Here is a 17500-nt window from a genome sequence, read left to right as displayed (position 1 = left end):
CACACACACACAGGCAGGTCACACACACTCACACACACGCACAGGCAGGTCACACACACTCACACACACTCAGGCAGGTCACACACACTCTCACACACACACACACAGGCAGGTCACACACACTCACACACACGCACAGGCAGGTCACACACACACACAGGCAGGTCACACACACTCACTCACACACACACTCACACACACACTCAGGCAGGTCACACACACTCACACACACACTCAGGCAGGTCACACTCACACACACACACACACAGGCAGGTCACACACACTCACACACACACACACAGGCAGGTCACACACACTCACTCACACACACACTCAGGCAGGTCACACACACTCACACACACAGGCAGGTCACACACACTCACACACACACACACACACACACACTCAGGCAGGTCACACACACTCACACACACACTCAGGCAGGTCACACACACTCACACACACACACAGGCAGGTCACACACACTCACACACACACACACAGGCAGGTCACACACACTCACTCACACACACACTCAGGCAGGTCACACACACTCACACACACACTCAGGCAGGTCACACACACTCACACACACACACAGGCAGGTCACACACACTCACACACACACAGGCAGGTCACACACACACACACACACTCAGGCAGGTCACACACACTCTCACACACACACACAGGCAGGTCACACACACTCACTCACACACACACACACACACACACACAGGCAGGTCACACACACTCACACACACACACAGGCAGGTCATACACACTCACACACACACACAGGCAGGTCACACACTCTCACACACACACACTCAGGCAGGTCACACACACTCTCACACACACACACACACAGGCAGGTCACACACACTCACTCACTCACACACACACACACACACACAGGCAGGTCACACACACACACACACACTCACACACACACACAAGCAGGTCACACACACACACACACACACAGGCAGGTCACACACTCTCACACACACACACACACTCAGGCAGGTCACACACACTCACACACACACACAGGCAGGTCACACTCACACACACACACACTGGCAGGTCACACACACTCACACACACACTGGCAGGTCACACACACTCACTCACACACACAGGCAGGTCACACACACACAGGCAGGTCACACACACTCACACACACACACACACAGGCAGGTCACACACACACACACACTCAGGCAGTTCACACACACTCACACACACACTCAGGCAGGTCACACACACTCACACACACACACAGGCAGGTCACACACTCTCACACACACACACACACAGGCAGGTCACACACACTCACTCACACACACACACACACACACACACACACACTCAGGCAGGTCACACACACTCACACACACACACACACAGGCAGGTCACACAAACTCACACACACACTCAGGCAGGTCACACTCACACACACACACTCAGGCAGGTCACACACACTCACACACACACACAGGCAGGTTACACACACTCACTCACACACACACAGGCAGGTCACACACACTCACTCACACACACACTCACACACACACTCAGGCAGGTCACACACACTCACACACACACACAGGCAGGTCACACACACTCACACACACACACAGGCAGGTCACACACACACACAGGCAGGTCACACACACTCACTCACACACACACTCACACACACACTCAGGCAGGTCACACACACTCACACACACACTCAGGCAGGTCACACTCACACACACACACACTCAGGCAGGTCACACACACTCACACACACACACACAGGCAGGTCACACACACTCACACACACAAACACAGGCAGGTCACACACACTCACACACACACACACACTCAGGCAGGTCACACACACACACACACACACACAGGCAGGTCACACACACTCACACACACACACACAGGCAGGTCACACACACTCACTCACACACACACACACACACACACACACAGGCAGGTCACACACACTCACTCACACACACACACACACACACACTCAGGCAGGTCACACACACTCACACACACACAGGCAGGTCACACACACTCACACACACACACAGGCAGGTCACACACACTCACTCACACACACACTCACACACACACTCAGGCAGGTCACACTCACACACACACACACACACAGGCAGGTCACACACACTCACACACACACACAGGCAGGTCACACACACTCACACACACACACACACTCAGGCAGGTCACACACACTCACACACACACACACAGGCAGGTCACACACACTCACTCACACACACACACACACACACACACACACAGGCAGGTCACACACACTCACACACACAAACACAGGCAGGTCACACACACTCACTCACACACACACACACACACACACACTCAGGCAGGTCACACACACTCACACACACACACAGGCAGGTCACACACACTCACACACACACACACAGGCAGGTCACACACACTCACTCACACACACACACTCAGGCAGGTCACACACACTCACACACACACTCAGGCAGGTCACACACACTCTCACACACACACACACTCAGGCAGGTCACACACACTCACACACACACACACTCAGGCAGGTCACACACACTCACACACACACACACACACAGGCAGGTCACACACACTCACTCACACACACACACACACACACACAGGCAGGTCACACACACTCACACACACAGGCAGGTCACACACACTCACACACACACAGGCAGGTCACACACTCTCACACACACACACTCAGGCAGGTCACACACACACACACACTCAGGCAGGTCACACACACACACACACTCAGGCAGGTCACACACACTCACACACACACACAGGCAGGTCACACTCACACACACACACACTGGCAGGTCACACACACTCACTCACACACACACACACACACACAGGCAGGTCACACACACACACACACACACTCAGGCAGGTCACACACTCACACACACACTCAGGCAGGTCACACACACTCTCACACACACACACTCAGGCAGGTCACACACACTCTCACACACACACACTCAGGCAAGTCACACACACTCACACACACACACACACACACAGGCAGGTCACACACACACACACACACACAGGCAGGTCACACACACTCACTCACACACACACACACACACTCAGGCAGGTCACACACACTCACTCACACACACACACACACACTCAGGCAGGTCACACACACTCACACACACACACAGGCAGGTCACACACACTCACACACACACACACTCAGGCAGGTCACACACACACACACACACACACACACTCAGGCAGGTCACACACACTCACACACACACACAGGCAGGTCACACTCACACACACACACACAGGCAGGTCACACACACTCACTCACTCACACACACACACACACACACACAGGCAGGTCACACACACACACACACACACACACACACAGGCAGGTCACACACACTCACACACACACAGGCAGGTCACACACACTCACACACACACACACTCAGGCAGGTCACACACACTCACACACACACACACACACTCAGGCAGGTCACACACACTCACACACACACTCAGGCAGGTCACACACACTCACACACACACTCAGGCAGGTCACACACTCACACACACACACACAGGCAGGTCACACACACTCACTCACACACACACACACACTCAGGCAGGTCACACACACACACAGGCAGGTCACACACACTCTCACACACACACACACTCAGGCAGGTCACACACACTCACACACACACACACACACAGGCAGGTCACACACACTCACACACACACTCAGGCAGGTCACACACACTCACTCACACACACACACACACAGGCAGGTCACACACACACACTCACACTTACACACACACACAGGCAGGTCACACACACTCACACACACACACACACACACAGGCAGGTCACACACACTGACACACACACACTCAGGCAGGTCACACACACTCTCACACACACACACACAGGCAGGTCACACACACTGACACACACACACTCAGGCAGGTCACACTCACACACTCACACTCACACTTACACACACACACAGGCAGGTCACACACACTCACACACACACTCACACACACACACTCAGGCAGGTCACACACACTCACACACACACACTCAGGCAGGTCACACACACTCTCTCACACACACACACACACACACACACACACAGGCAGGTCACACACACTGACACACACACACTCAGGCAGGTCACACTCACACACACACACACAGGCAGGTCACACACACTCACACACACTCACACACACACAGGCAGGTCACACACACTCACACACACACAGGCAGGTCACACACACACACACACTCAGGCAGGTCACACACACTCACACACACACACAGGCAGGTCACACACACTCTCTCACACACACACACACACACACACACACACACACAGGCAGGACACACACACACACACACACACTCAGGCAGGTCACACACACTCACACACACACACACACACACACACACACAGGCAGGTCACACACACACACACACACACACACACACTCAGGCAGGTCACACACACACACACTCAGGCAGGTCACACACACACACACACAAACACACACACACACACTGCAGGTAATACACAAACACACACACACACACACAGGCAGGTCACACACACTCACACACACACACAGGCAGGTCACACACACTCTCCACACACACACACACACCACACACACACACAGGCATGTCACGCACACTGACACACACACTCAGGCAGGTCACACACACTCACACACACACACACACACACACACACTCAGGCAGGTCACACACACACACACACACTCAGGCAGGTCACACACACACACACACACACACTCAGGTAGGTCACACACACACACACTCAGGCAGGTCACACACACACACACACACACTCAGGTAGGTCACACACACACACACACACACACTCAGGCAGGTCACACACACACACACACACACACTCAGGCAGGTCACACACACACACACACACACACACTCAGGCAGGTCACACACACACACACACACACTCAGGCAGGTCACACACACTCACACAGGATTTTAAAACTGAAGCACTGACTGAAACAGGAACCTGGTTAGTGCTGGTGCTCTAGAACTGTACGACAGTGTAAATCACGGCACTGGTTTGTGTGGTCAGTAAGAGGACATGGTTTCTCACGGTACTGTGCTAGACCCCCTGTTTACATTGTCATGGCAACACACGGACAGCATTACATTGTGCTGTGACGAGCTTGGATTCTTCACGACCGCCACCTCATGCACACATCCATAAGAATACAGATGATCTCCAGACTTTCATCATGGACTGCTGAGAACACAAACACCTGATAATGGAACCCAGGTTCTTCCGAAAAGAGTCTATATTTTAACAGCAAAATGATCTGGACTACACACACGGGTTCCACTAGGGTTCTCTGCATTGTAAAAGTCTCTTTGCTCTCTGAAATAAAATGCTTTTTGTTGTTCAAAACATGACAAAAGCAAAGAACCGAGGGTTCTAAAGTGAGTGTTTTTCCCTCAGTGTTATGAAACAAATCCGAATACACATGACTCGTTTAACCCTGAAGAAAGCTCTTAAAGGTTCTATGTAGAAGCCTGTGACAAAGGGGTTTCATTTCACTCACCATTCCAATTAGAACCTCTTTGAGAAGTTTAGAACCATTGAGGAACCTTTTTAAAGACTACAAATGCACCAGAACTAAAACCCTACAGAAGTGTTCTGTTACACAGCGTTCCTTGCAGATCCCTTCATATAATCTAGAACCTGTTTAACAGATCTCTGTACACTCTTAGAAAATAGAGTTCTTCAACACTTCTGTAAGGGTTCTTAATTACATTAAGACGGGGGTGTCCAGTCTTATCCAGAAAGGGCCATGTGGTGCAGGTTTTCATTCCAACTGAGCAGAAGCTACACCTGATTCCACCTGGCTAATCAACAGTGTTGGGGTAACGCATTACAAGTAACGTGCGTTACGTAATCAAATTACTTTTATGAAGTAACAAGTAAAGAAATGCATTACTTTCTGAATTTACACATTAATTTTTGCGTTACTTTTTTTGTAAACTAACGCGAGTTACTTTTCAGTTAAATAATCTTTTTTAACCGTTATGTCTTTACTGAATTAAATTTATTGCTATCACTCCTGTGTGTGTGGTAACACGCTTCAGAAACAGACATGGCAGGTCAGAGCTTTACGTTTCCGCGATGGAAATACTCTAATTTTAAAGTCATCGAAAAAAAGGAGAAGGCGATAGTCGTCAAGTGTAGATTGTGTGCAGGTGAAAAACACAAACTCAAATTTAAAAAAGCTTCTTCATGCACAGCACAGCTCTGTAGAGTTGGAAGTGAGAGAGCCGAATGGTGACGCCTTCACCCCGCCTACTGCTGAACAACAAAAGCTTGATTTCGGTTCACCACCAGGTAAAACAATTAGTTCCACTGAACTCAATAAATTGGTTTTAATTTAAGAAAAAGTAACACAAAAGTAATGTAACACATTACTTTTCATAAAAAATAACTAAGTAATGCAGTTAGTTACTTTTTCAGTAACACAATATTGTAATGCATTACTTTTAAACGTAACTTTCCCCAACACTGCTAATCAACTGATCATAGCTTTCAGTAGACTCAGGTGTGGCTTCTGCTCAGTTGGAATGAAAACCTGCACCCACACCTGCCCTTTGTGGATAAGATTGGACACCCCCGCCATTAGACCTTCCCAAAAGGTTCTACTTAGAACCCTTATAGAGATTAGCTAAAGAACCCCTCAGGAAGCCTTTCATGTAAGGGTGGACAGTTGGATTGTTCATAGCAGAATATGAGGAAGAAGGAGTCTTTATTATCACCTACACACAAAACAGAGGAGTTCTTTTCTTCTCATCTCCCAGCTGAGGATGGTGGGGTTTTATCGGTTCTCCTGAAATAATTATATCTAGCACACTTGGTCTTTTGGTATCTCTGTGGGGGGAACGTTTAAGGTCCTATGTAGAGGCATCTAACTGACAGTTTTTCTTTCAGACAAGATGCCAAGTAGAACCTCTATAGGAGTGTAAGCATCCTTAGTTACCTGAAGAACCCTTGAGGAGCAAATGTTCCATTAAACTCCCTAAAGTTTAGCCTGACAGGTTCTATCTAGAACCCAGCAACAGAGCATTACTCATTCAGGTAGGATTTGAAGGAGAACTTCTCCAGAACAGAAGGTCAGAAACAGCATTAAGGTGAGATGGAGTGACGGAACGTTGGAGAGAAGGTTCTCCTTCTGTGATGTTCAGCGTCTTTACTGATGATGGAGATGCAGAGGAACGTCTGTGAGATTCAATCTGCTTAAAAGGTTTGAGCTTTGGATTTTTATTAAAAAATCTAATCAAGGAAACCTCAGAAGGACACACAATGATAATTTTATATTCAGAGTCATGCGCTGTGTTCTCAGTAGTCCAGTAACTCTCACACACATGGACCTGCCGAGGAGCTCCGGTTCTGACCTCGCCTAATGGAACACACACACTGTGGAAATGACAGGAAGTAAAAATATCTAAATCATCTACACTTAAAATCTACATAACCCTTAAATGTTATTCACTTGTGTCTTTAAAGAATACGTAGACCCATACAACAAAGTGGTTCCCCATTCCACAGGGTTCTGAGAAGAACACTTCTGTATTTGTGGAACCTAGCAGGAGCTTCATGCTGAGGTTCTTTAAGGCTTCATTGGGCTGTTAAAGTGTTTTTAAAACAGTGTTGGGATGCCAGGTTCTACACAGAGCGAAGTGTTCTCAAACAACCAAAGAACCCTTAAGATGTCAGTATTTCTGGATGCTTTTTTCTCCTTCATAAGCTCTTTGGAGGAAAACAGGGTTCTTTTGCGTTCGTGGATAATTAATGATTTGTTGCTTTGAGGTTCTGAGATTCTGCTGTAGAGAACCTGTGTTCCACAGAGGGACAAATGAGGAACCCGAAAAGGTTCTAAACTTTCTACTTAAACATCTAGAAAGAAGTTCTTGACTGAAGACAAACTGTGTACTGATGCAGTCTTTAGAAACTTAAATCATCAAAATGACAAAAAAAACATCTTACATTTCATTTTATTTTAAATTTTATTTCTAACAGTGAAAAAGTTTTTTGTACAAGGTGATCTGAGCTCTGTGTTTTTCTGGTTCTCTAACACACCTCACCCCAGCAGAACCCTGATGTGAGAGTGCTGTGGGAGCATCAGGAGAACCGGCTGATTTCTGGAAGACATTCCACATTGATGCATCACCTGGGTTCTAGATCTGGTTTCTCTCCAGAGATTTTTATTTCTGTTCCTGAGTTGGTTCGGCTGCAGCTCTGTGATTTGCAGTGTAAAAACACTGGTGTGTGTGTGTATGTGTGTGTGTGTATGTGTGTGTTTGGATGGCACAGGGAATCTGCCCAGGCCAACAGGAAGTACATTCCAGTGCGTCCTGTTTGTGGCCGTCTCTGTCTTCCTGCCCGGAGCAGAACCGAGTCTGTGATAACCTACAATAATACATCAGCAGCAGCACTTAATCACCACAGAACACACTGACCTCAGACCAGACCACAGACACATCACCACCTGCTGCTGCTGCTGTGTGTGTGTGTGTGTGTACCCTGGATCCTCTCTGACCTGTAAATCCTGTAAAACTCTTCTGCTGTCTCTCTGAACTGCTGCAGAACTCAGCGGAACTCTCCAGAGAACCCACTGAAGAACCCACTCTTGTCTGTCAGCGTGCTGCAGATGATGCTGTGATGTGAACTCGAGATTTCAAGTCACTTTTCTGTGGAGTAAATGTTCAAAATGTTCACACTGTTAAAATGTAAAGGAGTTCATTTAATTTTAATTTTATTTATTTATTATTTTTTATCTTTGATTTCTGAAACTTCTTTCCACACAGTTTATGGAGACTGAAATGATTTAAAAGCTTTTATCAAACATTTACCGGTTTTGCATCAGATAAATTTTCCAGGTGTGTGTCTGAAGCTGTGAGGTGACGTGATCGTGTCCTGAACATTCTCCAAGTTTATAGATAAAGCAAGATGAACGAGTCGATGACGCTGCTCTTCCTGCACTACTGGATGCTGTGTTTAAAGACTGAACTCTACTGAATCCTACTGAAGTCAGTTTGATGAGGTTTTCTCTTCTCCATATCTACATTCTAATGAATATCAGAACTAGAAGTGGGAAAGCATCCAGATGAGGTTCCACAGAAGTGCAGATTAAAGTGGAATGGAATGAATTTGAGGTGTTTAAATGAGAACGTTGATGCTGTCAGAACGTTGCAGGAACGTTACGTTTGGAATGTTAAAAGTTATAATCTTATTATTCTTTAAACATGCACATGGCTGAAAAATACATTAATATACGATGATTGTATGATGATTAATATAGATGATTGTATCATCTAATATACAATCTAATCAAATACCCAAATCCAGGCCTGAATTATTTCCCAGATGTTCTGTTCCGTTTGACGTCTGATGAAGTGGAGCAAGATCTAATCTTTATTTCTTTCAGTTATTGAGATACTGATAACAGTGGACTCCTGACCCCTCAGATTAGACCTGTCATATATCACACTTCAGACTGGACCACTTAGATTAGACTGCTAAGATTAGACCACTCAACTATTGTTTCTCAGATTGGACCTGTCAAACTGGACCCCTTTGAATGGACAGCAGTATCGCATGAAGGCTGTGTTTGGATTGGACTAAGGAACGTGGCTCCAGGTCTTGGTGGTGTTTACAGATCTGTGCCCATTCTGACTCACTGAGTCACCTTCCGCTGAATAGTTTGTGTTACTGACTTTCGGGGAATGTTGGATCAGATCCAGTGATTGTGTGGACACAAGTTCATGTAGGAAACTGACTGAAAACAAAGACGAGGTCTACATCGTTCATCTGCTCCAAACCCCTGTGGAACCTGAGAAGCAAAACAGAGACACATCAGGGTTTTAGAGGCGTGTCAGGGGTTCAGAGACACGTCAGGGTTTTAGAGGCGTGTCAGGGGTTCAGAGACACGTCAGGGTTTTAGAGGCGTGTCAGGGGTTCAGAGACACCTCAGGGTTTTAGAGGCGTGTCAGGGGTTCAGAGACACGTCAGGGTTTTAGAGGCGTGTCAGGGGTTCAGAGACACGTCAGGGTTTCAGAGGTGTGTCAGGGGTTCAGAGACACGTCAGGGTTTTAGAGGCGTGTTGGGGGTTCAGAGACACGTCACGGTTTTAGAGGCGTGTCAGGGGTTCAGAGACACGTCAGGGTTTTAGAGGCGTGTCAGGGGTTCAGAGACACGTCAGGGTTTCAGAGGCGTGTCAGGGTTTCAGAGACACGTCAGGGTTTTAGAGGCACATCAGGGTTTCAGAGGCATGTCAGGGTTTTAGAGGCATGTCAGGGTTTCAGAGGCACATGTCCAGAGTCTGTCCTGTAATATCATGTCTGAATACCATTTCTCAGAGGAGGTGTTTATTGTGGAGGTGTTTATTATGGAGGTGTTTATTGTTGAGGTGTTTTTTGTTGAGGTGTTTATTGTGGAGGTGTTTTTTGTGTTTATTGTGGAGGTGTTTATTATGGAGGTGTTTATTATGGAGGTGTTTATTGTGGAGGTGTTTATTATGGAGGTGTTTATTGTGGAGGTGTTGTGTTTATTGTGGATGTGTTTATTGTGTTTCTTGTGTTTTTTGTGGAGGTGTTTATTATGGAGGTGTTTATTGTGTTTATTGTGGAGGTGTTTGTTGTGTTTATTGTGGAGGTGTTTTTTGTGAAGGCGTTTATTGGGGAGGTGTTTATTATGGAGGTGTTTATTGTGTTTATTGTGGAGGTGTTTGTTGTGTTTATTGTGGAGGTGTTTATTATGGAGGTGTTTTTTGTGTTTATTGTGGAGGTGTTTTGTGTTTATTATGGAGGTGTTTGTTGTGTTTATTATGGGGGTGTTTTGTGTTTATTATGGAGGTGTTTGTTGTGTTTATTATGGAGGTGTTTGTTGTGTTTCTTGTGTTTATTGTGGAGGTGTTTTTTGTGTTTATTGTGGAGGTGTTTATTGTGTTTCTTGTGTTTATTGTGGAGGTGTTTTTTGTGTTTATTGTGGAGGTGTTTATTGTGTTTCTTGTGTTTATTTTGGAGGTGTTTTTTGTGTTTATTGTGGAGGTGTTTATTATGGAGGTGTTTATTGTGTTTCTTGTGTTTTTTGTGGAGGTGTTTTTTGTGTTTATTGTGGAGGTGTTTATTGTGTTTCTTGTGTTTATTGTGGAGGTTGTTGTGTTTATTATGGAGGTGTTTGTTGTGTTTATTGTGGAGGTGTTTATTGTGTTTCTTGTGTTTTTTGTGGAGGTGTTTTTTGTGTTTATTGTGGAGGTGTTTATTGTGTTTCTTGTGTTTATTGTGGAGGTGTTTGTTGTGTTTATTATGGAGGTGTTTGTTGTGTTTATTGTGGAGGTGTTTATTGTGTTTCTTGTGTTTTTTGTGGAGGTGTTTTTTGTGTTTATTGTGGAGGTGTTTATTATGGAGGTGTTGTGTTTATTGTGGAGGTGTTTGTTGTGTTTATTATGGAGGTGTTTGTTGTGTTTATTGTGGAGGTGTTTATTGTGTTTCTTGTGTTTATTGTGGAGGTGTTTGTTGTGTTTATTGTGGAGGTGTTTGTTGTGTTTATTGTGGAGGTGTTTATTGTGTTTCTTGTGTTTATTGTGGAGGTGTTTATTATGGAGGTGTTTGTTGTGTTTATTGTGGAGGTGTTTGTTCTGTTTATTGTTGAGGTGTTTTTTGTGAAGGTGTTTATTGGGGAGGTGTTTTTTGTGTTTATTGTGGAGGTGTTTATTATGGAGATGTTTATTGTGTTTATTGTGGAGGTGTTTGTTGTGTTTATTGTGGAGGTGTTTTTTGTGAAGGTGTTTATTGGGGAGGTGTTTTTTGTGTTTATTGTGGAGGTGTTTGTTGTGTTTATTGTGGAGGTGTTTTTTGTGAAGGTGTTTATTGGGGAGGTGTTTTTTGTGTTTATTGGGGAGGTGTTTTTTGTGAAGGTGTTTATTGGGGAGGTGTTTTTTGTGTTTATTGGGGAGGTGTTTTATATGGAGGTGTTTGTTGTGTTTATTATGGAGGTGTTTGTTGTGTTTATTGTGGAGGTGTTTGTTGTGTTTATTGTGGAGGTGTTTTTTGCGAAGGTGTTTATTGGGGAGGTGTTTTTTGTGTTTATTGTGGAGGTGTTTATTATGGAGGTGTTTATTGTGTTTATTGTGGAGGTGTTTGTTGTGTTTATTGCGGAGGTGTTTTTTGTGAAGGTGTTTATTGGGGAGGTGTTTTTTGTGTTTATTGGGGAGGTGTTTTTTGTGTTTATTGTGGAGGTGTTTGTTGTGTTTATTGTGGAGGTGTTTTTTGTGAAGGTGTTTATTGGGGAGGTGTTTTTTGTGTTTATTGGGGAGGTGTTTTTTGTGTTTATTGGGGAGGTGTTTTTTGTGAAGGTGTTTATTGGGGAGGTGTTTTTTGTGTTTATTGGGGAGGTGTTTTTTGTGTTTATTGGGGAGGTGTTTTTTGTGGAGGTGTTTTTTGGGGAGGTGTTTATTGGGGAGGTGTTTTTTGTGTTTATTGTGGAGGTGTTTATTATGGAGGTGTTTTTTGTGTTTATTGGGGAGGTGTTTTTTGTGGAGGTGTTTTTTGGGGAGGCGTTTATTGGGGAGGTGTTTTTTGTGTTTATTGGGGAGGTGTTTTTTGTGGAGGTGTTTTTTGGGGAGGTGTTTATTGGGGAGGTGTTTTTTGTGTTTATTGTGGAGGTGTTTATTATGGAGGTGTTTGTTGTGTTTATTGTGGAGGTGTTTGTTGTGTTTATTGTGGAGGTGTTTTTTGCGAAGGTGTTTATTGGGGAGGTGTTTTTTGTGTTTATTGTGGAGGTGTTTATTATGGAGGTGTTTATTGTGTTTATTGTGGAGGTGTTTGTTGTGTTTATTGTGAAGGTGTTTTTTGGGGAGGTGTTTTTTGTGTTTATTGTTGAGGTGTTTATTGTGGAGGTGTTTATTGTTATGGTGTTTACTGTGTTTATTATGATGGAGTTTATTGTGTTTATTGTAATAAAGGAGCCTTGTGGCTGCTGGCCGTCACTGTAAATCCTCATCAGAAAGTTCTAGAAGGTTCTGCGTCCACGGTGACAGGACGTCCACGGTGACCGGGTGTGTCTCAGCCTCCGTCTAGACGGGAAGAGCGGAGCAGGAAAGAGGCTGTAATTAGCAGCGATGTTTGATATCTGCAGTTTATCTACATCAAAGCCCAGCTTCTCTCTGTGTTCTCCATCGGGACAAAACACAGGAAGAGGATGATAATGAAAACCTCAGCCATGTTTCAGCTCTTTATACCAAGCTGAAGATGTTTCCCAGCGTCCCACGCCTCGGCCACGCCTCCAGGACGAGAGCGACAGTGCGACATCAGACGCTATCAGATGCTGTCAGTCATTATCAGATGTTAGTGTGACGTTAGGCAGCCGAGGCGAGATGTGAGGCTGCATTTAAACAACATGAGCTTTAATCATTGCTTTCAACTCAAATAAAGTGTTTAAAAAAATCATTTTAAAATATGTCACTTATAATATTTCAAAAGATCATGTCTTTATCACATGCAGCGAAAAATACATAAAAATAAATACAAATCATAGCAAAATAAATACAAATCATAGCAAAGTATAGTTACATTATCATTATTATTATTATTATTATTATTATTATTATTATTTACTTGATCCTGACTGCAGCTTGTTTCTCTCCTTTGGATCTGTTGCGGTCAGTAATTTCAGGGTTTGTGTGTGAGCAGGTTTCCTGATTTAACTTCCTCTTGATTAAGACGTTATGTTATTAGACATGACTGAGGCTCTGCAGGTCAGAGGGGGTGTAAACTTTAGGCAGTATTAGGGTATTTAGGGACCAGGTCTATTACATGAGCATGGAAGGGGGCAGAAACTTTTAGAAGAGACATGACTCCTTCAGGTGAGTGAGTGTAGATATGTGGGTCATGTGACAGGGTCTGTGTTTAATATTTCCTTGCAGGTGATTTTTAATATTTAATCTTCTCAAGTGGAAAGAAATCTTCATCAGCGGCGTTCAAGAGAAACTGGTTTGATGAGTGTGATGGAGTGATGAGACGCACCCCGACTCAGCCTGAGCTCCAGTCTCACTCACAACAGCAGTGAAGATGGACGCTGAAAAATAACTCCTTTATTGTTGTGTGTAAAAAAAAAATCATATTTTCCAATAATCCTGAAGGAACTTGAACTTGTGGACGTCGAATTCCAGCCAACAGCCGACAAATCTGAAGCACATGGAAAGTTGTCATTTTTATTCCATATCTCTCTGACCTCAGTGATGGGGTTGTGAGGGACTCTCAGGTCTGACAGGCAGACAATGAGGCTCGCACCAATCTCCCCGTATTAATGCCCTAATTAGACAAAAACAGGAAGTAGACAAGCAATATCTATCAAGTGGTTTCCTCTTTCACCTCCATTTGTTTCAGGCTGCCAGCCCACAGCGAGACGCTAAACAACATTCCTGCCTGTGCAGCTATCACTGAGGAAGTTTTATATCAAAACAGCGCTCAGAGCCACTCACACATTCCACACGGCCAGCAGGGTCAGAGCTCAGACTGACCAATGCTTTAAATTACTCTTCTACACTTTTAAACTATCTTTCTCCAATAGCAGAACTCCAGAACCTCAACTTCTCACAAACTTTCCTAAATCCTGCTGCTTACAGCTCAAGTGTCTGAAATATCTCATGCAGATACAGGAAGTGAATGTGACACAGGCGAAGGTGACGCGCTGTCATGGAACAATAATTATTAAAGGTGTGGTGTGATGAAGCAGAGGTACTGGTACACATTGGAGATGACTCCATCACATCACCAAACTTACCCATAATTACACTTTATTTATCCAGTTTATGCTACACTTAATGCAGTAGAACGTCAGAGGAACATGTTTCTGGGTTCTGGCTTACGTTACAGCAGCTAGAATCAGTGTTCCCTCAGCAGTCTCTCTTTATTCTCTCTCTATCAGCTATAAACACTTGTCCCCTCAGCAGTCTCTCTTTATTCTCTCTCTATCAGCTATAAACACTCGTCCCCTCAGCAGTCTCTCTTTATTCTGTCTCTATCAGCTATAAACACTTGTCCCCTCAGCAGTCTCTCTTTATTCTCTCTCTCTATCAGCTATAAACACTCGTCCCCTCAGCAGTCTCTCTTTATTCTCTCTCTATCAGCTATAAACACTCGTCCCCTCAGCAGTCTCTCTTTATTCTCTCTCTATCAGCTATAAACACTCGTCCCCTCAGCAGTCTCTCTTTATTCTCTCTCTATCAGCTATAAACACTCATCCCCTCAGCAGTCTCTCTTTATTCTCTCTCTCTATCAGCTATAAACACTCGTCCCCTCAGCAGTTTCTCTTTATTCTCTCTCTCTATCAGCTATAAACACTCATCCCCTCAGCAGTCTCTCTTTATTCTCTTAAACATGAGAATAATCTCAGCTGCTCATGTTACTGAGAAACACACAGAAGTGTAAACTCCTCTGTCCTGAAGATGTGGAGAACTTCAAGTTCCAGCTTCACGTCTGACTGATACACAGCACTGACACTGGAGACTCCTTACACACACACACACACACACACAGATACACACACACACACACACACACACACAGATACACAGCACTGACACTGGAGACTCCTTACACACACACACACACACACACAGATACACAGCACTGACACTGGAGACTCCTTACACACACACACACATACACACACACACAGATACACAGATACACAGCACTGACACTGGAGACTCCTTACACACACACACACACACACAGATACACAGCACTGACACTGGAGACACCTTACACACACACACACACACACACACAGATACACAGCACTGACACTGGAGACACCTTACACACACACACACACACACACAGATACACAGATACACAGCACTGACACTGGAGACTCCTTACACACACACACACAGATACACAGCACTGACACTGGAGACTCCTTACACACACACACACACACACACACACAGATACACAGCACTGACACTGGAGACTCCTTACACACACACACACACACACACACAGATACACAGATACACAGCACTGACACTGGAGACTCCTTACACACACACACACACACACACACACAGATACACAGCACTGACACTGGAGACTCCTTATGTAACCGGTGCTGTCTGCATTGTGTTTTCTCTTCCCAGTATAATGACCAGACGGACATCAACTGATGATTCGATTCTTTAATCTCTCTCCTGATAACACATAAAACAAATGTTACAGTGTGGTTTTCGCCCCTCTTGTCTTTTCTGTTAAAGCAAAAGTGCAACGCAGTAAGCACATGATTCAAGTGTAGCCTCAGTTAAAATGAAAATATGAAAATAATGAAACATATATGAAAAATAAAGCTAGATATATGATTTAAACAGGACAAATAACTTTTAAAGTGATTTTTAAAGTAAAGATGGCATTAAATTAAAAAGAGCTCAACAAAAACCCACCTCTCCCATGTGGAGACAATACGGAAAGGGAAGAGGAGGTGCAAGGACAGGAAATTAAGATTAATGTTGCCATAGAAATTTAAGGGGGAAGGTGCACACACACAGATAGGTACATCAGGTATACAGTGAGGGAAAAATGATTTGATCCCCTGCTGATTTTGTACGTTTGTCCACTGACACAGAAATGATCAGTCTGTAATTTTAATGGTAGGTTTATCTGAACAGTGAGAGACAGAATAACAACAAAAACATCCAGAAAAACACATTTCAGAAAAGTTCTACATTGATTTGTATTTTATTGAGTGAAATAAGTATTTGACCCCTTTACAAAACATGACTTAGTACTTGGTGCCAAACCCTTGTTGGCAATCACAGACGTCAGACATTTCTTGTAGTTGGCCACCAGGTTTGCTCATCTCACATCTCAAGGAATTTGGGCCCACTCCTCTTTGCAGATCCTCTCCAAGTCATTAAGGTTTTGCGGCTGACCCTTCAGCTCCCTCCACAGATTTTCTATGGGATTAAGGTCTGGAGACTGGCTAGGCCACTACAGGACCTTAATGTGCTTCTTCTTGAACCACTCCTTTGTTGCCTTGGCCGTGTGTTTTGGGTCATTGTCAGGCTGGAATATCCATCCACGACCCATTTTCAATGCCCTGGCTGAGGGAAGGAGGTTCTCACTCAAGATTTGATGGTACATGGCCCCGTCCATCGTCCCTTTGATGTGGTGCGGTTGTCCTGTCACCTTAGCAGAAAAACACCCCCAAAGCATAATGTTTCCACCTCCATGTTTGACGGTGGGGATGGTCTTCTTGGGGTCATAGGCAGCATTCCTCCTCCTCCAAACACAGCGAGTTGAGTTGATGCCAAAG

This window comes from Hemibagrus wyckioides, linkage group LG04, assembly GCF_019097595.1.
Source record: "Hemibagrus wyckioides isolate EC202008001 linkage group LG04, SWU_Hwy_1.0, whole genome shotgun sequence".
Classification (NCBI taxonomy): domain Eukaryota; kingdom Metazoa; phylum Chordata; class Actinopteri; order Siluriformes; family Bagridae; genus Hemibagrus; species Hemibagrus wyckioides.
The sequence above is the reverse complement of the archived record's forward strand: the minus strand, read 5'-3'. Positions refer to the sequence as shown.